Source organism: Vanessa tameamea, chromosome 2 (assembly GCF_037043105.1).
Source record: "Vanessa tameamea isolate UH-Manoa-2023 chromosome 2, ilVanTame1 primary haplotype, whole genome shotgun sequence".
NCBI classification, from domain to species: Eukaryota; Metazoa; Arthropoda; class Insecta; order Lepidoptera; family Nymphalidae; genus Vanessa; species Vanessa tameamea.
Genome location: NC_087310.1, coordinates 12,820,314 through 12,843,190, shown reverse-complemented (window position 1 = coordinate 12,843,190; position 22,877 = coordinate 12,820,314). Strand labels below are relative to the sequence as shown.

The following is a 22,877-nucleotide window of genomic DNA, read 5'->3' as shown; positions in this document are numbered from 1 at the left end:
CCTTAGGGGGTGGCGAACAGAGCAATCGCCCGGGGCCTCGCTCTTGCAGGGGCCTCGCGCAAAAATCCAAGCAAAATTGAAATAGATTTTTTATTTAAAACTTTTGTTTTTGATCCCCAATTATTTATTAAGGTTATAAAATAACAGTTAATTAAAGTAAAATTAGTTAACTAATTCATTAATTCAGAACATAATTGATAATATCGCGCCTCGAAACACATGAAGATCAGTTTTTTAATCGCATAGTTCTCGGCCCATGCTTTAATTAAAGATTTTAGTCTAAGGAAGACGCCAAAAACATCAATTTAAAAAAATATAATTTCTTTATTTATTATTTTTGTAATTCTTTCGATGTAAAATATTTTAAAAGTACACAAATTTTATTAATTTGTATAACTTTATCATATCTCGTCAAACATAACAAATACCTAAACCAAACAACCAGACTGCTTTCGAATCACATACATACTTTTCACCGAGGACAGGAGGCCTCGCAAAGACATACCGCCCAGAGCCTCGCAATGGGTAAGGCCGCCGCTGGTTCTTAACAAGATTCGTCATCTTACATAAACCACGTTTGGGAACTTTGAATTGTGTCTAATCATTACGCTTTAATATCACTTTAATGAGACTGAATCGTTATAATCACGAATTGCATTATACGTGGTATTTATTGTTAATATTAAACATAGCGTCGCGGCTTCATGTGAAGAAATTTTAAAACGTTATATTGAGGAATTGGCGAAACAATTGTCTTTTACCGAAAGCATTTTGATTTGTTTTGGTTTCGTTACGTTGAAAAGGGGTATGTAGCGACCTGTGAAATCAAAATTTTACGAAATCCTTTTTTACTGCTATATGTATAAATGCGAATATTATGATAATTCCTAGAGGCGGATCTATATTTTAACCTATTCTTTAAATGATTCGTCATTGATTGAGTCATAATGACGTTTGTCTAACACGTCTTGTCTTATGCATCTAGATTCTAGATTGGTTTTAATTTATAAACGATTAACGGAAGTAAGTAAGTAAATTTAAAATAGGTTATTTATTTACTCATTTTCATATTGACTATTTTTATTATATTAAGACATTTTAGGCTTTTAATAATCCATGAAAATAAAATAACTTTAACAATGATAGATTTATTTTAAGTTCAGAATGTCTGCTGTAGTGGTTGTTTATATATAAATGTCAGGATTGCGGAAGCCGAAGGCCATTGGTCCGTTATTGCCCTTTACAGGTATTGGCATTTAATCCCTTCTCGATAAATACCTCGCGATTGTAGTACAATACTGTTCAAACACCGTTGTTTGAACAGACAGACGATTCAGACTCTCAACTTTATGTCGATAATCCAGCACACTGAAGTCGTATCTAAAGATGTAATCTTACTGAAAAATCGCTATAAAAAGGTCCAATTTTATATTCACGATTAGTTTCAGTACTTACATAAAAAAAAATAGATTAAAATGGAGATACGTCGCTGGAAAAGTGAAGCAATTTTGTTCAATATTGAATATTCTTCTGCATCGTATGCACGCCGTTTACGATATCAGATATATGCGTATTGTGCAATACATAATATAAAATCATTATAAATAAACTAGGTAGGCAGGTGGAATACTGTGTTGCTGGAAGGAGTTATTACAATTTAGCGCATCGCTTAAAATCTTATATTCGTATTTATAAAAACTATTACTATAGACTTCAATGTTCTATATATATCTTATGTTTTTGTTAAAAGTTATTTTAAATTACTTTTTTTTAAGTAATTAGTATAAAAAAGTATGATAATTGGTAATCATTTAATACCGATAAGATAAATTTAAATTAAGTCTAATTACGATAATATTCTCATGGAGATAAAATGAATATTTTGTTGCGTCGTTAGGTACCTATATAATAACCGTACCTATTTTGTCAGTTACTGTTTTTTAGAATTATATGAATGCTTTAACCGTAGTTTTATTTTTAATCGAACACGTCTATCTGCTTATCAAAAAAGCGATCTTAAATGAAAACTAAATGTTAAGTTTTATTTTCGTCGAAACCTGTCTAGTTTGTCTCCGGGTGACATTCCGAGTTGTTAACGAACATCTTTACCGTTTCAATTATTTTAAAATATCCTTGTTTTAATAATTCGTTACTAATTAAGTTTTAAATTATCTATATGTAGGTTTGTGTAGCGTTATGTTTGTGTTTGTTAGTGTTTGTGCGGAAGCATGTCTTTCATAAATAACCTCATTTGTTACAAATTTCAAATGCTAGGCATGAATCTCCTGCATATATTATATAACAATATAAAATATATAGAATATAGACTCCTTATGTACAAAACGGTATTAATGTTAGGTATGTATGTTTAGCTGTCGATATTTTCCGGGACTGTTTGTAAAGACAAGAAAACCCAGTAGAAGGTAGAACTCACGACCCACATGTTTTGATGGCTCAAAACCACTGAGCTTTTACAAGCATATTTTTGTTTATAATTCATCCAATGTTCAGTTGTGACGGAAAATATTGTCAAAAAACTTGGTTTTAACTGAGAATGTGGTGCCATGTTTAAACCCACCAACCGGCACTAAGGCCGCGTAGTGGATTCAACTCCCAGCCTGTCTTAAGGCTTTCACCCAGTAGTGAGACGTCTTCGAGTACATGTTTATAAAGTGTGAATCGATTTTAAGAATCACGTAATGTTCGTTTTATTGACGCTTCCCCTCATGACTCGATCCCTCCGGAAGGAATACACCGTTTTGCATTCACATCCTCTGTTTGTAAATTTTTATTGCATAAACTAGCCACCCGTTCCGGCTTCGCACGGGTACAATATATCTACATAAAACAATAGTATTGTTGTCCTTCAATATAGGCAAAGAAAAATTCTTGTTTTTTTTTCTCGCCAGGAACCGTCGCTGGCGTACGCAAAACAACTTACCAAAGTTTCATCGCAAACGGAAAATGATTAAGGAACGCATAGAAAACAAACATACAAATCATTATTTCTATTTATTAAATGTTACACGACAAATTACAATACAGAATATTACATACAAACAAATCCATCTGTATATCTATATAAAAGTCGTAAGCTCGATTCCAATCTTATGCTATTGTAATATATATGTACATTTCCAGCTCGAACCTATCGTAGACAGGGGAATAAGAAATATTTTAATTACTTTTTGGTTATTAGAACATACTAGTTCAGTATAGCTCAAAATGGATTTTGAACTTAAATTAAGACGTGCGAGCTGGCGAATAATGATGCTGTAATATACATAAATTATTTCTTAAACGTGGAAACAAAAGGTAAAGGTCAAAAATCTATTACAAAGAAACTGACATTTTCTTTAATGAGACAGGCATCTTATCTTGCCTTCGCTTATTTGTAGTTTGGAATCTTATAAACCTTCATTTTATTTTAAAATGGCAACTCTATTAGTATGCAATCTAGTAATATTATAAAAAGGTAACATTGTTTGTATAAAAAAAAAGTAAAGTAACAGCGTACAAATGTCCCACTGTTGGGCTAAGGCCTCCTCTCTCCCATTGGGGAGAAGGTTTGGAGCTTATTCACACACGCTGCTCCAATGCAGGTCGATAATGAATTGCAGAATTTAATTGAAATTAGACACATGCAAGTTTCCTCACGATGTTCTTCACCGCTGATCACGAGACGAATTATAAACACTTTAACTTTGCTGACCTAGGTTTGAATCATCAGCTAAAATGCACGCATTCTAACCACTGGGTCATCTCGGCATATTTGTTTATATGGTGCAGGTAATCTCAGGTCGAATGTACCATTTAAAAAAAAAACACTGGTCGAAAGCTTCATTATTCCTGAGTGCTATAAATTATATTTACATTATGCAAATAAGTCTACCTATCACAATTAAAAAAAAGTCTGTAGGAAATACCTCTTAAAACAGAACATCTGTTATCACTGATTCCAAATTATGTGCAACCAAAAAATACGTTCAAACAGAAAAAAAATATCCTTATAAATAAGTTACACTACGAAGCCGGGTCGAGTCGCTAGAAACTTGATATATTAATAAAAAATAATTTGCATAAACGACATTTTAGTTAATATTATTTTCGCTCTAGTTAAGGTATCTGCAATATTTCATTAAAATATTAATATCAATATCATTCTCATACGTATTATTGTGATAGGCCGTGTTCATAAAGCATTAAGTTACTTTTTTTACAATTATTTACATAGCTAAGTAGAAAGCTACATACATCCTAAATGCTGTTGGGTATTAATTATATTTAAAAAAAACGAAAGATCTAGCGTACAAAACTTATTAGTATACTTCTATTATTCCATTCCAAATTGCTTTTTATTCAACCAAATTTATCAGCATTAGTCGAAGATTTGGTGCATAAAGTTATACTCGAAATGGAAAGGGTATTGTATTGTCGGGAATAATCTTTGAGAAGACCATTGTTTAAATTCAGGCTAAAACATTTTCTTTGTTCATTCCAACCAACAGTCGAAACAGTATTATCTGGGAATCAATCAAATTGATAATGTAAGCGACGAAAGATTCTGGAGTCGGATATTATAGTGCTATTTAAAGATATTTATTAAAGCATTACTCTAGACCATGACACTAAAGTTCGTCAAAAACTATTAAACAATACATATGTATATTATAATCGACCATTAAATAAAATACTTAAAATAAATATTGACGGACACTAATTAACTAAGTTTTACTTATGTACAAAAAAATTCTATAACATTCATCAAGAACGCAACTGACAGTTCAATTTTTTTTCCGTCGTGACAACCCAAGATGGATGCACCTGTTTTTTACTACGTCTGAAAGGTGACGTCACTTCCTTGACCACGTTACTCAGTTTTCGTTCAAAATATTATTACCCATCGTTGGTTGCGCATTGAAATGTAAATGTAAGGCATAGTTAATCCAAACAAATCAAAATATACTTTATTCAAATAGGCTTTTACAAGCACTTTTGAATCGTCATTTAACAAACTATTTAAAGTAAAGCTACCACCAGTTCGGAATGTAGATTCTACCGAGAAGAACCGGCAATAAACTCAGTAGTTACTCTTTTTCAACATCTGAAAATACAGTCATGTTAGTTAAATACAATTATATATGTATGTTATGTCTCCTGCGTGGAAGTCAACAAGCATTAACTCCACGCTTTTTTATCATCAATATAACCTTGTATCGAATAATATGCCTTCTTTACCAATGTATTTTTTACAAATGACTTGATATAGATTCAGCAAAGTTAAAAATGTGTGCGGAATTGTATATTTATTGCGATGCTTATTGTAAGAAAAATAAAATGATTAACTTACTACCAGGTGACCTATTTGCCAGTCAGCCGAACTATTTTAAAGAAAAAAATATATATGTATCCTGTATGACTTGACGTCGACTAACCACATCAGTAATTAGGCCACTGGACTAAATCCGTCCAATATTTTTACATGTATATCGGTCATATAAACAATACATCTCTCAGTTAGCCAATAAAAGTTTATATTTATAAAAATTGTATTTTCTCGTACGTTAAAACAAAACACAAAACGTTGTACGAACAATGGTATAATTACCAGTAATCTTTTAATTTAACCGAATTGAGTATTCTAGATTTAATTGCATATAGTTCTTAGAGTGTCATTGACATTGCGAATGCGTGCTTTGAACCGAAGCCAAACATAGGCGGAGCAATGGAATGTTTTATTTTAACGCGAAAATGCCTATTTGATTTGGCACGCACGTAACACCAGACATGTTTAAAAGATGTTATACATTCATCAGTTTGAATAAATTAAGAATGTTTTTTGCGAAAGGACACATATTACGATATGTCTCTGATTTCACGTAATATCATTAATTTTACGATTACGAAATGTATTCATTATTTATTTGTGCATTATTATTTAGCACCTAGGCTTAAGTTTAACTGCAACATATGATATAAATGAAAGGCCTAAGTCATTAAACTAACTACCTCTGAGATTTTTTTTTATTAAATTTAAAAAAGAAAATTGATTGTTTTCTAAATTTAATTTGAATTCGTCGAAGCGTATAATCGTGATTGAGTACGAAACATACAAACTTTCGTATTTATTTCTACATAACCTAAATTAGTTTTATCGTTACTTAAAAAATGATATATGATTTCATTAAGAAAAAAAATTTCAAACAGATTCCGTGACTGTATGATTGCGCACATCTAAGCTTATTCGATTTCTGTTATGTCGATTAAAATATTTACATAGATAGTCGGTTTCATTGGATTATGCAAAATGTACGCAAAACATAAAATATATTCAGAAGCGTATAAAAAATCGATTTCATAGCCAGAATGTCATTATGTTTGAATTGGAATGGATTTTCTTTTAAACATAGTATATATGGAACACATAAAACCTTATCACTAACAAAGTTAATCACATTATTTGTTTTATTTTCAACCATGCATGTCAAATTGTTTTTTTTTTTAATTATTGTCAGCGTGGTCGCAGTGCTCCAAATATGAAATGCTTTGTACAATATATTTATATACATATTTGTTATATTTGTTTTTTTTTTGTGACGGATGAAAGTCGAATGCATTCCACCGAGATTTTTTTTTTTTTATTACGAATGACTAACCGATGCGCAAAGGCATTGACTAAATCAAGAGACCTTGTATTAGTAGGATTAGTTAAAGTAAAAAAAAAAAAAACTAAATCACATTCAGTTATGTATGTTGTAAATGAATTTCGGATTACGTGAAGTTTGTTGTGAGCGAATAGGGATAGCAAATGATGACTGTGTGAGAGGTGACGAGTGTAGGAGGAAGGTCAATTGAAAAGTGTCTAGAGATTGAGATGAGTAGAAGAAAAACCGAAAAACATAAATATGCTAAAAACTTTTTTTTTGTGGTTTGTTTTAGACGTTTATCAATCAATATCGTACATGAACAGTATAATAATATAATAGTAACAGCCTGTAAAATTCTCACTACTTGGCTAAGGCCTCCTCTCCCTTTGAAGAGAAGGTTAAGAGCATATTCCACCACACAGCTCCAATGCGGGTTGGTGGATTCATATGTGGCAGAATTTCGTTAAAATTAGACACATGCAGGCTTCCTCACGATGTTTTCCTTCACCGAAAATTCGGTGGTGCTTGCCTGGGTTTGAACCCGCAATCATTGGTTAAGATGTACGCGTTCTAACCACTGGGCCATCTCGGCTCTTACATAAACAGTATCCTATCGATACTCGTACGTACATATGTTAAGAGTCCTATACCTATATTCTCAATCACACTATCTCTTCATCAACTTCATTCTTATTTTGTTGAGGCATTACTACCTTCCTCGGTGGGACGGGTGCAATCTCCTATAATGTATTCACATAAGGTCACGAGTTCGTTTGCCACAGCCGACATTTGTATTGGTAAAACAAATATTTATACCGGTCTCGTCTCGGTACCGTTGCGCGGATAGCTCGACTTGGACATATATGTTTTTTTTTTTTTTATATTGACATTGTTATACAAGCATTAAACCCAAAAAAAAGGTTTCATATTTGGTTTTTGGACGAATGTTTATAACCTTGGACAATTTCAATTAATAAATAACAAAAGAATCGTAAAGGATAATGAGGATGTTTGCTTCGATTGATATATTTTGTAATGTTTATCAAATATTATTAATCATTAAAAATAGTTAACATTCTCAATTATATACACATTAAATCATATTAGTTTTAAGATTTAGATGTCTATATAAGTTATTATATCATAGTTCAATGACCTATATTGAAGACTTATTGTAACAGTAAATAGGCAGTTCGGTAACATTTGGCACGTACATTTGAAGAGAAACAAAATATTTAAATTAGTTACACCCGGTATCTATAGTTAACGAAACGTTATTTTACACCTGTGACGATTGTTTTCGCGTTACAATAAACGAGCCGTTAAAGTATTTCCTGTTATTCGAACGCGTTTGAACGACGCGTCGTAATTAGCATTCGTGAGCGAAACCGATATAGTAACATTAATGGGCCAAGCCTCTCCTGTCAAGGATAATTTCGGTTTGGATTCGCCCGTCGAGTCCATTTGACACTACTCTTGTCAGTTGTGACCGATTATATTAGAGAGAGACCAATTTTATGCAACAGACGCAAAATGGAACTATATCCACATATAAACTGTCACCTAATGCTTCGCTCGTGTTTTCGGGATTAGTCGTCACGTGTTAAGCTCAAACTCAAACTCCTTTATTCAATATCCTTTATTAATGCTTCTGCATTACACTTGATAGTCAAATTAAACACTACCACCGGTTCTGAAAAGCAAATACTCTGACCTGAGAAGAACCGGCGAAAGAAACTCAGAGGGTCTTTCTTTTTTTTGTCAATTTTATTAATTATATACATTATAGAAATTTCCAGGCGATCGTTTCATTCCCAAAATGTGCTATCAATCATAAACTCAATAATTGTATAAATAACATTTTGCACACAAGCGTTCCTTAACATTTTTTTTAAATTTGGCAACAGAGGCATTTTGAACGCTTTCTGTGATCCTGTTGTAAAACCGTATACATTGCCCACAAAAGAGTTACTGTCTATGCAGTCGACTAACAGGATTAACAAGTTTTTGTTCCTTGTACCAATGCTATGAGTATCACATTTTCTCATAAAACCAACACCAACATAACATTAAAGAATATATATTGAGAAGCAACAGTTAATATCTTAATTTCTTTAAATTTATGCCTTAATGATTCTTTAGCTCCTGGGTTACAGATTGCGCGAATAGCCCCTGTATGTCCTTTTTGGTTTAAACTTGCCTCATATCAAATTTCAACAAATTCGCTTCGATGGTTTCGCCCTGAAAGAGCAACAGACAGACAGAGTAAGAGTAAGTGTGAGTGAGTGAGTAATTTAGAATATTTAAAAAAAAAAAAATTAAACCGTCAAAATAGTGGGTTGTTGTAAAAGGAATAACGTGTTTATTGTAAAATAAATGCATTTATTAATTATATATGTATATATAATATTTTTTCTGTAGGGATACCTGGAATTTGCATCATTTCATTATGTGCGAATTATATATAATCCTTATATAATTTGTTATTGTCTAAATTGATTAGGCTAAACTCGTACATGCAACATTTGTTACGTGATATTATAAATTATGCGTTAATATTTATTTATTTGTGTTTATGAAACAATTGAAGTCTTAGACCACGTTGATTTGTCCACATAAAAATATATAACCTCCTTTATCGGTAAAAAGTTCGAGGATAGACGGTGATTAATTTTCGTACGACTGTCATTTCCTTCAGCCCAATGTAAACTATTGTGATCTCGTAAAAGTCGAAATAACCTTGATGTAATGGAATTGAGTTCATAACGATCAATTCGCTTTTTAGGCCTCAGAAATTATTCTAACTACTGGTTATTTACTTACTTTAATGTTTTGATGTTTACGACAATGCATAAAACCTCTTCGTTTTGAAAATTAGTTGTATCCCGCGGTTTTGCTCTTTTTAGAAGTTCTAAATCGTCAGGTCGAAATCTTTAAATCGCACCAAATTAGTCAAAATTAAAATCGTTAGGGTGAAATTGGTTCAAGTTAACTTGCTGGACTTGATCTAGACATTCACGAGTGAAGTTAAATAAATTTGGAAACTCCAAGGCTTCCTTCTTTGTTTTATCTGTGGATTGTATTTCAGTAGCGAAGCAATGCATATACTTTCATTCATTCATTCAAAATTCTTTCACCAAAGTTTGTCCATTAAATTTTGCTATAAGACCGCCTTTGCGTACCGTTTTTACCTTTGAAAATTTATTTTCTGTTACTCTGATGTCATCTGTTCTCCACATTAAGTGCAATAAATTATATATAAATAAAGTTTCATGAAATACGGTCATGATGTAGCCTGTCTTTTATTAACTCAGCCGACTTCCAAACTTCGAACTGAAAAATTATTTATAGAAAAATATATTAGCTTTTTAGTGGCTACTGAGGAAAAGCCCAGGTCTTTTGGGATCTGTGATCCTGTAAGAAAACAGACCAGGCACTATTCAGCTAAGATAAAAAATGTACTTAACCCAAACCTTCAGAAAGGATCCTTGGCCACTTTGAACATTGTCCTTGATTGTGATTATTTACGAACATAATATTGTAACGATGTAGTCGTGCACTTCACGTCTCAGCAGACAGCACTCATTCTAATGAGGCTCCTTGGATTTGCAATGCAGATGAACTCGTTAAGAAGCGCATTAGACACTCGTTAGCTGGATATTTAAGTAAATGTCATCGCACTAGAGTTTTTTACTACTACGGCTCAACGTAATGTGCTGTGCTTCTAAGTGGAATTAAATTAACCTTGTAATCTGAGGCTGTTTCATAAAAATACATATCGAAAAAATAATCTGTTGTTGGTTCTATTAAAATAAGATAACATAAAGAACTTCCTCAGAATTGATGCCTGTATGTTAGTTTTCAACAGACACAAGGACGATGATTCAACAAGCATAAGATTGTTTATTTCCTTTGTTCTGGTTGTATATTCTCTGATATATAGTCTTGTACCATAATGCGTCCTGTGATTCATTAACAAAATTAGTCGTGTCCAAACAAGATGTTTTTTATTCGAAATGATTCGAAGTTTATGTTTAAGTTCATAAACAATCTAACACACTACTTCATTGCGGCGGTCTTTAATTTCCTCATCAAAACGATACGTCAATACCATTTGCTATGTTATTTTATTTAGGTTGTTTAGAACCTAGATACGAGCTAAGATAATATTATGAAAAGTAACATTAACAATAAAGACGCGGCTGAACTTTAAATATTTATAGAAATAGTAAACTTTACCTAAATGGTAAGAAACAGCCATTTGATAACTCAGAAAATGATTACAAAAGGACTGAAACCGTCCAACTTCATCCGTATACGACACACAATGCTCGGCCTTAATCTGTCATGCACACCGCTCCCTAATGACAGAGGCCTCTGCAAAAAAAAATACACATCCTAAATTTTCGTCACCCAATCTTAAATTTGCACGCATACGGTTCATTTTTGAACGTATCCGATTTAACTTTGCGTATAATTAAAGTTGCGTCTGTTTGGTATTGTTGTGCCGTCATGCGATAGTGTGTTGCAATAGTCAGTCAAACAGTGTACATTGTACTGGATATCGGTTACACTCCGATTAAACGACCTCACAAGACCCCAACGGCTGTGTATTAGATTACGGTAACACTGAAACTTGATAAAAACATATTGTTATTTTTAATATCGTGAAATAAATACATTCTCCTAGCCTATTGACTGAGAGCCAGTGATCGGCAGGCTTACGGTATAGTAGCAAGCTCCATATTACTGCCAGGTATAGACCTTCACCTGCTGTTGGTGAAATGGAGGTTCACTATTCCCATTGACCGGTGTTCTTTTTTAATAAAGAGTAAGGCCTCTTTTTTCCTTTATTATAAAATGAAGGATTATAATCGCATCCAGTGAAAGCATGGAAGCCAAGTAAACTTCTACAGGTTAGTTCGCCTAGATGTTCGTAATTTTTTGTGACACCTATTGCTCTTTTATTATTACCTATTCCTATCTGCATCCAGATACGCGAAGAAGTATTTTTCAACTTATGCATATTACCAAGCCTCATCACGAGTATATCGGTATCATGCACCTTTATTAGCACGACTGAGAATATAATATATAATAATATACATAATATATATAAATTTCAGCCTTGCTGAAATAACGTAAATTTTTGTCAAATTTAAGTAGCTTTGAAATTATAAAAAATATAGATGGAACCGGAGTAAGTGTCTGCCATTGAAGTTTTCTATATATTTTAAAATATCAAAAGGGCAGACTTGCTGCGATCACGTTTTGAAAGTCAATTTTTATGCTTTTCGACTCCATTGCACGCTCAAAGGAACCCTCGATGGGAATAGTGAACCTCCATTTCATCAACAGCAGGTGAAGCAGTATACCTGGCAGTAATATGGAGCTTGCTACTATACCGTAAGTCTGCCGATCACTGACTCTTGGACTATATGAAGTTCATACAATTTAATCATACGTAGCTTGAAATGGAACGCTCGTACTATGTACAAATGTAAAATAATGGGCTGAAAATGTTCCTGCTGTACTGTAGCTCTTGGCAAAAGAGCTTTCTCGGCGAATATATAGAGCTATTTCAATGCGGGTCGGTGGTTTGCTATGAACTTTTCCGAATAATATACATATTAATATAAAAAAAAAAAAAACATAAAACCAAACCTGTATCCACATAAATTCTGGAGTAATATATATTTTTAATAATTCGCAAAGTTTTTACTATATAGAGGTGAGCTTGTCCTTTAAAACCTTACAATGTTCAGAGTAATGACATTGCAGAATTTTAATTATTACCAAAAAGGAAATTCCTGTGAATCATCGCTCTACGTTTACAAATGATCGTTTTACCTCAACTTATACGCGCTTGACCTCCTCCATATACTCATTTCTGATGAGTCAACAACTATAGAAATAGTGCGTCTGCGTAGTTTTCGCAAACTATTTTAAGATTGATGTATGAGATGTAGACAACAGTAACCTTTAACATTACCTAATATGATTTTTAGTTGGAAACAATTGAAGAAATATTCAGGAATAAATAAGTTCTAAGGCTCCTTTTTTTTCGTATTTATTATAAGAGTAATGAAACTGGAATCATCCATAAGGAACTATAAATGTACACCAATAAAATATTGGTAGAAATCAGTACAGAAAATAGAAGAATAACCTTCTCACTCGTAAGTTTTTAATCGTTTCATCTACTCTACACGAACTAAGCGAGGTTACCTCCTTGATCGTGATCAATTTCGTGAAATTTAATGGCAGAATGCCAGAATAAATCCAGTGTTAAAAGTCCGAAAATTTTTACGTCGAAAAATTTAAAGTCGTTTTATTTTGTTCGTAAATTGTCAGTTGAAAGGGAACTGTTTTAGGCGATCTCATGCTTCTGGTTTTATAATATATCAGAAATAAATTTGTAATACGTGTAAAGTCTTATCGTGTATTATTTTAAGTAACAGTTTCGCTTTTAGTCTCTGATGGGAAATCTGTTATCGGCCGGATGCAAGACAGGCTCTTAATCTGTAGTACCGGATATTAAGCGAGCGCGAGGAAAATTATGGAGGGAATAAATAGAAAAAGGTTTTTGTGATTTATGAGCAACGACCCGATAACAGTTTCAATGCAAATGCTCGGTTCTTATAGCGCGCTTGTTTGTTTAACATCTTGCCTTCCGCATCGTTATCAAAACTGTACTTGTATTCATGGTTTCACTACGATATAATAACTTCTACCTGCTTTAGGTGAAAACATATATAATAGGCTATAAAATTATAATCTTATATAATATAAATGTTAATCAAACATTTCCGAACTTATTGATAGAGGAACAAAATTTAATCTAGAGCTAGATTTTTTTAAATTACAATTAAGTTAAAGTAATTAAAAAAAAACTTACAAAGACATTACATAAAATAATGCACTAATTTTGACACATTGATGTGTATGAATACTTATGTATACGTTCAAATTAGACTACTATTCGTTAGTATATCATCAAGAGTAGTCATATTAAATCTAGACTCCATGGACCTCGCTAAGTTATTCCTAAATTGTCGATAAAAACAGCTGAACTTCTTATAAATATCAGCATACGTATGTTATAATACTATATTACTTATAAACGTTCATCGTCATACGTTACCACATTAAAAGGGTTTTTATCTTACCGTTTGTAAAAAATCCATTGGCTTTATTATTATCTTAATAAAAAAAAAATCAAAATAATCTTTATTGTGCCCCAATTCAAAAAAGATGCACAAGAGACGGCCTTAGTGTTAAAGCGATCTCTTCCAGGCAACCTTAAGGTAGAGGAAAGAAACAGAGGTAAAAAAATGTTAGGCTTGTACATAGTGTAAACTTAACAAAATATATCCAAAATAAAACTCCGTAATGATCACAATCACTGTCTTTATATTTCTCTGTTTTCATTTTTTTTTTGTTTTTCCTTCAACGCTCAAAACCGAATGAATCAAATTACCGTACCCTCTTTTCCCGCACACGTTTTCGTTGCCATTCACAAAATAAAATTACCGGAAGTCAATAATATTTTATTGTTAATAAAAATATAAAAATAATAATTTAAAACATTAAATAAAAGTCGGCTTACAATAGCATAGATAAAAATAATATATATAAATGCATTACAATTAAATAAAAATATATTTAAATAACATACATATATATATGTATAAGTATAATTAGATACAATTGTATCAAGATTTTTATTGCTCACGTGATTTTATGGTCACGTGAATTCCAAATTTAATTTAATTAAACAATTAATGTAATATTAGCATTTCTACAGGTGCTAATTAGCGAGATATTATTGGTATTTATGTTTTACGTTGATTTTATTTCCCATCTAAATCAATTAATACTTTGGAGTCTCTCCATATTGTAAGCCGTCGCCAGCTAAAAGGTTTTCATACTGGTAACATTAGTAACACTTCATTCTGTACACATTAAGCCTTTTTAGATATTGATAATTAACAGTAATCGCTTTAAAGAGAATAAAATACAACGCTTATTATAATATGCTTTTTGTTTTATTTTATTTCTGAAAAAAAGTAATTTACAACTGTTTCAATGTTGTTATTTCTTTCTTATCTATGCGGTTAAAAAGAGATAGCAAATAACAAAATGTATAACATTATTTAAATAATAACACTGACAAGTAAAATGATCGCAGACTTTTCGCATTGATCTAATTCCAACGTTATTTAAATCTGCAATTACTTTGTCAGTGTAACGAGTTGTATTCAACAAAATTATCACTAATAATAGCATTCAACTTGTCTCAGTGTCTATAAAAATTAGACAGGCTTAGATTACTAGCTCTTGCGTCTGAAGCCTTTCTAAACCCAAGGTCGTACTGGATAGCTAATGAAGGGCGTAGCGACAAAAACAATAAGTCATAAGAAATCGATTTCATTATTCGTTACGAAACGTTTTAGCTGTTAATCTTTCAGAGGATTTAGATATGTCTAAGAATATGACATACTAGTTGTCGACCGCAGATGTTAAGTATAAGAAAGTCTATTTCTTTCCTTGCAGTTAAAGCTTGCTATCAAATTCGGTTCACTCATTGGGGCGGAAAAGCGTAACAGACAGAAAGACACAGTAACTTTCGCATGCATAATATTAGTAAAAGACAACGCACAATGAAACAAATTGTCAAGTTGAATTAATTATCAAGCTAACACCGGTTCGAATGAAGATAGAATAACTTCGTTCATGAAATAGTTAAATTGAAATGATTACTATTTTTACATGCAAATTTATAGTTAAATAGTCACCACCGCCTATAGACATTGGCGCCAATGCGCCACCAACTTTGGGAAATAAGACTTTATATCCCTCGTGCCTGTAGTTACACTGGCTCACTCAAACCGGATCAAACTGGATCACAAAGATACTAAATATTGCTGTTAGTCGGCCAGGCGGGCTTACCAAGTAAAACATACTAATTCCGCGCCTTTACATCATCTCGTGTAGTATAACAAATCGCCTTATTTGTTTATGTATTTTTTTACATGACGCTTATCGAATTATTTAGAGTGATAGATTTACGTTAAATATTCCAAACATTAACACAAATCATATATAATTATTTTCTCATATATAATAATACAATCAACTTGGTTGTAATAAAATATCGTGCAGCCTTTCAACCTTTATATCGTTCAATCGATCACGTTGTCAACTGGTATATGTACGTATTTATACAGGCAGGACATCTGCCGAATTTTGCTACTTACTATATATAGAATAACGAATAGACGAATAAAAAGTATTTTACGTATTTACCTATGTTTTCACTTAAGCTCTCAAGCTACTTAACATTGTACACACGATGTGTGATAAGCACTCGTAACGTCTAATCTCCTGATCGCAAATTTAATACGCGTAGCGGTATATTAGATTTATTAGCCAATCACAGGCGTCCCGAGTCCTGTTAAACCTATAAGAGGATAGTAGTATAAATTCCTTTTGTAGCTTACAAAACGCAAGCTCAGAGATCGGACTCTGGACGTTGTTTGGGGTCATTAACCTCGGTCCGTGTCTTAAAACATAGATCTAAGTCAAGTAGTAATGTTTCTTTGTAATTCTCCCTCAGCAGTAATATCTTATGAGATCTCTTTTCATGGCTGAGTCTCTCGTCCCTATTAATATTTCCCTGTTTTAATACTCGCTACGAAATTGTCCTTATGTATTCTTATTTATTTCTCATAACTTATGTATACAATACTAAAATAATAATGTAATATAATAATAATAGGTTCGATCTGTATTTCTAAGCTTGTAAACATGCCCTATTATGCCATTTCCAAACAAATGTATGTTTATAAACGTCCATTATCATTGACCAATATTCATTCTCAAGTGTAAACTCGAACAGGATCCTTAACTCACCGATGAGGAAATCATTTGTGTTCAATGTCACGATTACAAATTAAATTTTATATTAAAAACACGTGTACGATTTATAACAAAGTTTAATAAAAGGAAAAAAAGACTTGTGTTTTTATAATCCGGAAATTTCGTATTTAATAAAGGTAGGTAGCGTATGATTTGTAAAGCAAACAACAGTAGGAATCGTTCTGTCCCGCAGGCATGATCGATTTAACATTCAGAAAAAGAGAACGTTGTGGACTGTTCCTAGCCTAAACAAAACTTATATTATCTATAAAGAATTTTTTTTTGACATATTCTTGACTACCTTGAAATTAATTAAAATATTTCCCATCTGTTTATTTTTATGATTTTTAGATTGGCCAACGAGCAAATGGGCCACTTGATGATGTAAGTGGTCACCATCGGCCATAGACAATGGCGCTGTAAGAAATATTAACCATTCCTTTCATCGCCAATGCGACACCAACCTTGGGAACTAAGATGTTATGGTTCTAGTGCCTGTAGTTTCACTGGGTCACTCACCCTTCAAACCGGAACACAACAATACTGAGTACTGCTGTTTGGCGGTAGAATATCCGATGACTGGGTGGTACATACCCAGACGGGCTTGACCAAGAATATATTTTTCCTTCCATCATCTAAAGGCATGTAAATTTTCGAAACCATTGAGAATTTTATGCAACGATTTATATTTAAATGAAATTAACCGAATTTATTTTATAAGATATAATTGATTGTAATTAATTCATCCGATAATATTTAGTATTCCGAATTATTTTATCCGAATCATTAAATATTAAATACAAATGATTTATCAATTTTAAATTGCAATTATATTTATTTTTTGTAATATTTTGTTTCAGGTGTGGCAACATCCGATTGACTTATGATTCGAAGGTGAATCACCGGCCGACGTAATCGGTACGTATTTCAAAAAAACTTTTACTTTATAAATGTGTTACTGAATTGAACGATATTATATTAATATTTTCTTAGATCTCAGTCGGTGGCGTCAATTCAAGGCCGATTGACCTTTTATCTCCTTCTGCCATTAGACCATCGACCATCGACCCGTCATATACATAATTTCAGTCATACATTTATTTTGTCAAACATTACTCTGCATTTTGTTTGAATTACGAAAACTCTTTTAAGTAGCACAAGGACAAACAGGGACGTTTACAATTTGAGAGATTGTGTTGCCCCCATTAATTACAAATTGCCGTCCTCTAGAGTTTCGATATCCTTTTAAACCTGAGCTTAAAATATGAGAAGTCATTTTTAGTCATTGAGATCCGTTAGTATTATTATGTTTATTTATTTACAACGAGAAGAGGCCTCTTAGTTCCAGCTAATTTAATTTAAGGGTTAATAGTTTCCTTCGTCCTTAAAGCATTGCTAACTATTAGATTGTAGGTAATAAGTCCCTTGCGCCCGTAATAACGCTGGTGTTTGAACCGAGATTGCCAAATTATATGCAGACACAGGTTTGCATAAAGCTCTACCACCAATGATGTAGAAATCTAAACTAATATTAAAATGCGAAAGTAACTCTGCTACCTTAACGCTGCTTTACGCTTAAACTTTAGATAAAATTTGTTATGGAGATAGTTTGAGTCCCGAGGAAAGTCGTAGGTGACGATTTTTGTACCATAGTTAAAGTTTTATAAATTTTCGCGGGTAAAGATGCAGGTTCGGCTAGTATGTGTGAGTAAACTGGTTATTTATAAACAATGTAAATATACTTTATCTACTATAAATATGATAACAATTAATTTTATATTTATTTGAAAATAATTTAATGTTACATGCAAAAATGACATCCGAAAAATCTGATAAAATAAATTGTTAAGTTGCAGTCGCCATTAAAAATACCATTAGACGTTGCGCTCAGCCATTCATTGTTAATCTTGAAAGCTTACTATCCACAGACATAAATGTGCAAGAATATACAGATATATCCGTCCTTTGAAAGCCTTAAGGGCCTTTGAGGTTTCTAATCGGTCTCCTCGATTGATAAAGCCCTCTTGAAAGTGGTCGTTGTAACATAAGTACTGTCATTTCAAAAATAAATCGTGATCTTTGCTTTTATTAATTTTAAAACGTTATTTTAGTAACTTTATAGGCAAAAATTTACATATGAAAAGTATAACACTAATTAATCTCTGAGTATTTATTTGGCTTTAGTCTGATCGCTTATTGGTCGTTAATAACGCCATCGGCTGCAACCGGCCAATGGCCATTAGCGAAGCCAAGTAAGTTCATTTGATTTTGATTAGCTTTTCAAAAACTGGATAGCAAAAAATTGTATCTACTTATTATTTTTGTGCATCCTTTTTTATGGTCACAATTTTACTGTAATTTATGCTTGCAGTCATATAGAAATTAATATATCTGGAAGTCCTCGTTTTCTATTCAACGGATACTAAAGTGGCTTAAATATTGTACGGGAAATTTACGAGGAATATTGGATTTTAGTGTTAGCTTAAAATAAATCTAGGGAAATTATTAATTCACGGAAAATTTTGAACGTTGCATAAATTTTGAATTTACAGCAAACCGCATACAATTTAGATAATTTATAACCTTTTAGATTAGAGTATGTTGGTACGTTTATAATTCAACTAAAATTGATCCGTGGTACGGCGTTTGCAATCTAGCTAAATTTAGTATAAACTCTCGGTACTTACATTTTCTCGTGACATATAATTTGGACATATAGATTATTAGTCGTCGCTTCGTTCGAGTTTTATGAGTTGGTCAGCAGGTTTTAGGAATAAAAAAGTACCAATAGCAATTTTCACCAAATTCGATCCAGTGGTTTGGCCGTGAAAGAGTTACAGACAAACAGACAAAGTTACTTTCGCATTAATTTCATTAGTATAGATGATCAATATTAAATATATATTTAGCTATAGCTGTAACCGTTTTTACTATTATTACAAATATATTAAAATAAATTTAAATAATTAAGATTTTGTTCATTTCTATAATTACGTACCAAATTATTTACTCTTATCTAAATGCAATCTAATCTGCGAAACTTAACTATCTAATTTTTACATAATAACACCTTGGGATGTAAATGATCGCCTTTAGGCCTTTTCGAGTAATATTTTGCTAAGGTTATTGGATTTTATAGCAAACTAAATTATCGATGAGAAAAAATAATCAAGCTGAGTTAATTTTGTCGGTTCTTCTTAAGAACGTGTGAAGGTGTTTGTTTCGAGAATCGCTGGTAGATTTTTTGAAGTAAGAATAGCGAGACTGCTAATGGTCTCAATTACGAAAATCACTCGCTATTACGAAATTTAAATCACCAATGACGTAAACTGTCAGCGGCAAATCTTCGCTAATGCTTGGAAATATTGTCACCTAAAAATTAAGTGACAATATTTAGCCGTAGCCTTGCGCTCATATATTTTTTTCAAAATAATGTGTACGAATATCTCAAATTTAAGATTAAAACTAAACCTATGCTAAGAATCACACTCGTTCCTCTTACCTATACCTCGCGAAATATTGACAAACCAAGAAATACTTTCGCCGTTACAATATTAATAAGTATTTTTCTACGAATATTTGAATAGTCACGATACTTCATACGCTTCGTTGATAGCTTCTCAAGGATAGACTTCAGGAACAATGGCCTATTGTTTGAATGCCCTTTACGAAGACGAAATATGTACGTGTATTTTCTGAAACCGTCGTTATACTTTTGTCATCGATACCTTGAAACTGTGAAGTGGTCTGAAAGCATATGAATATTGGATACTCGAATGTATCACAATTGAAGAACTTAACTGGCCTATAAATGATTATGTAGACTTAAAATCGAAGTCTTATTTTTAGTTCGCTATCACTCATAGTTCATATGGATAAGGTTTTTTATTATGATATAGTTAGGTTGGCATCAACGAGGCGAGTCAGCTGAGTCACCCCCACGATCCGCGGCCTCCTTCTGGAACATAACGTTTTCTCAGAAAGAGACCGTCTCCGTTCAGCAGATCTCGCTTCCAAGCATGGCGGAAAGATGCTCCATCGCCTATCAACTATCGTGTTGGATTTCCGTCCCATCTGATTGTGATGAGTGAGATAGAAAATAATTAATCAGTGTTTGCACATATTGCGCAATCCACTCTTTTGAGAATGGCTGTCATCCATACTGCATCCATATTTAACTTATATTTCTTCACTTTTTGACTGGCGATGACAATACTAAATAACGTCTTGTAACGAAGTCAGCCAACTATGGAATAATAATTAAAATATTTTATAATATATTTACATATAAGTAAGGTATATAGCATTTTTCAGTGAAACTTATATGGAATAAAAACAATACAAAAACACGCTTTCCATCTTAACGATACATTTTAGAAAACAGTAAGGTTTAAGTTAAGTACAAACGATACGGAACGGTTCCACGTCAAACACAGGGTTGCCAAAAACCAAGTGTCCTGTCAATTTCACTTTCATAATTTCGAATTAAGTAACATATTTTCGAACAAGTATTAATTGTATTACATTTATTTGTCCTTCGTCATCTAATTTTACCACAAATAAAAAATACTTACATTAGCTTCAATAATATTATACGATACTGCATTTTAATTTTCAGTATGAAAATACAATTGAGCCATTTATAGGTTCGATGCACAAGACACACCTATCCTAGTGACAGCCCTATTGATATGATAATGCTCCACCTCATGTGGATCGGAGCGAATCACGCGCACCCAAAAAAATTAATGGCGTCACGGATCAGTGTACGCTATTGTGTAACTTAAGTCATGGAAATAAGGTTTTGAATTGTATGTTTTTTCCAAAAATATTGCATTATTTAAAATTTTACATACGAAGAAAGTAATTCGTTTGCTTGTTGTGGTTGTTTTTAAAGTAGGTTAAACGGATAATTGTATGCAATCTGTTCAAATGATAAGTTGTCATAATGGTAGAATAAAGGCGGATCTACGATTATGTAACACGTTACAGCATCATAACGTTTTAATTATACATTTTGTGTCATTTTCATGGATTTCGTTTTATATTTTAATATGCAAAAAATTAACATACTGTAATTCATTAATCTGTGATACTTTGGTTCATACACAATTATATAAGCTTACAGTGAGTTATTACTCACTAAACACAAATTGACAACTCACTTTTCACTGTAGTTATCAGTCTGAAACCTTATCACACTTGTGTAAATCTGGTGGTAACCCAAAAACTATACTATTTCAGTGAGCGTATGAAAGCGTTTCAATTATTTAGCTTGGTATAATTATTTACTAGTAACTTGTCTGTTTTATTTTTGAACCAATAGGATTACTCATATTTAGCGAGTTGCTTAAATTAATTCTATACGTACTATTGTACGTCAATACATAAGTCGTTATAAGTGCAGAAGGATACACGACGAACAAGAAAATAAGACAATCAAGCAGGTACGTTTGTTATGTAACGTTATAAGAAAAATAAAACATGGCGTAAACAAATATTTAGGTATTTAAAATTTAAATTATTTATGAATAAAATTTAAATATAAGTTTTTCTTATTGAACAAAAACCCGAATGTTATATAACCTTTTTCGAAATCTCCTCACAGTATGAAAAAAATCCTATTATATCTATATATTTTAGTAATCAGTGTAAACAAACTGTATTTCCGTTATTACTAAAAAAATTCCACATTTTATCCCAAAATTAACGCCAGTGAAGCTCGAAGTTACGAGCAACTAGCGCTGGTAAATGGGCGTTCAACGTCTTTAGGCGTTTAGACGTCGGCTTTAATGTACGTTGCGAGGAATTTTCCGTCGAATTCGAGTCGTATCTACCTTAATTACCGAGGGAAGGTCGCGCCAAATTAACAACAAATACATTAGAATACTCAGACTCGCATGCCGACTAAGATACGGTCTAACTTTTCAACAATTTATACATTTACAGAGTCGTATTTTATGATATTTTGTACAAATTAGATTTATGAACGAAACTTTTCCTACGTTGAAACGTAAATCCTGAATAATTAAACATAAAATGTTTATAGGGCTAATACTAATTTACTCTGAAAAAAAAAAGATGGCGGTTGACAGCGTTGTCTTTTGTTTTAGTTAGTGCGACATACATATGTAGGAATGGATAAAGTGTTCCGTTTTTTTTTATACTTGATTAGCAGTGCCTTAATATTCTTGTAATTTGTATATGTAAAATTTTGTAAATTCAAACTGCTTACTTGTGAATCTTGTACGCTATCCGTATATTCTTCACCTCATATACGATTTTCACGATGTCTGCAGATGAAATATC

At 32.3% G+C, this 22,877-nt stretch overlaps 1 protein-coding gene across 1 annotated transcript in view; it reads left to right on the top strand.

The window, feature by feature from the left end:
- Positions 1 to 22,877, top strand: part of LOC113402133 (uncharacterized) — a 48,470-nt gene that overhangs the window by 2,187 nt on the left and 23,406 nt on the right. The window contains exon 2 of the mRNA XM_026642287.2: positions 17,429 to 17,486. The gene's annotated coding sequence lies outside the window, so the exon portion shown is untranslated. The remainder of the gene's footprint in view (positions 1 to 17,428; positions 17,487 to 22,877) is intronic.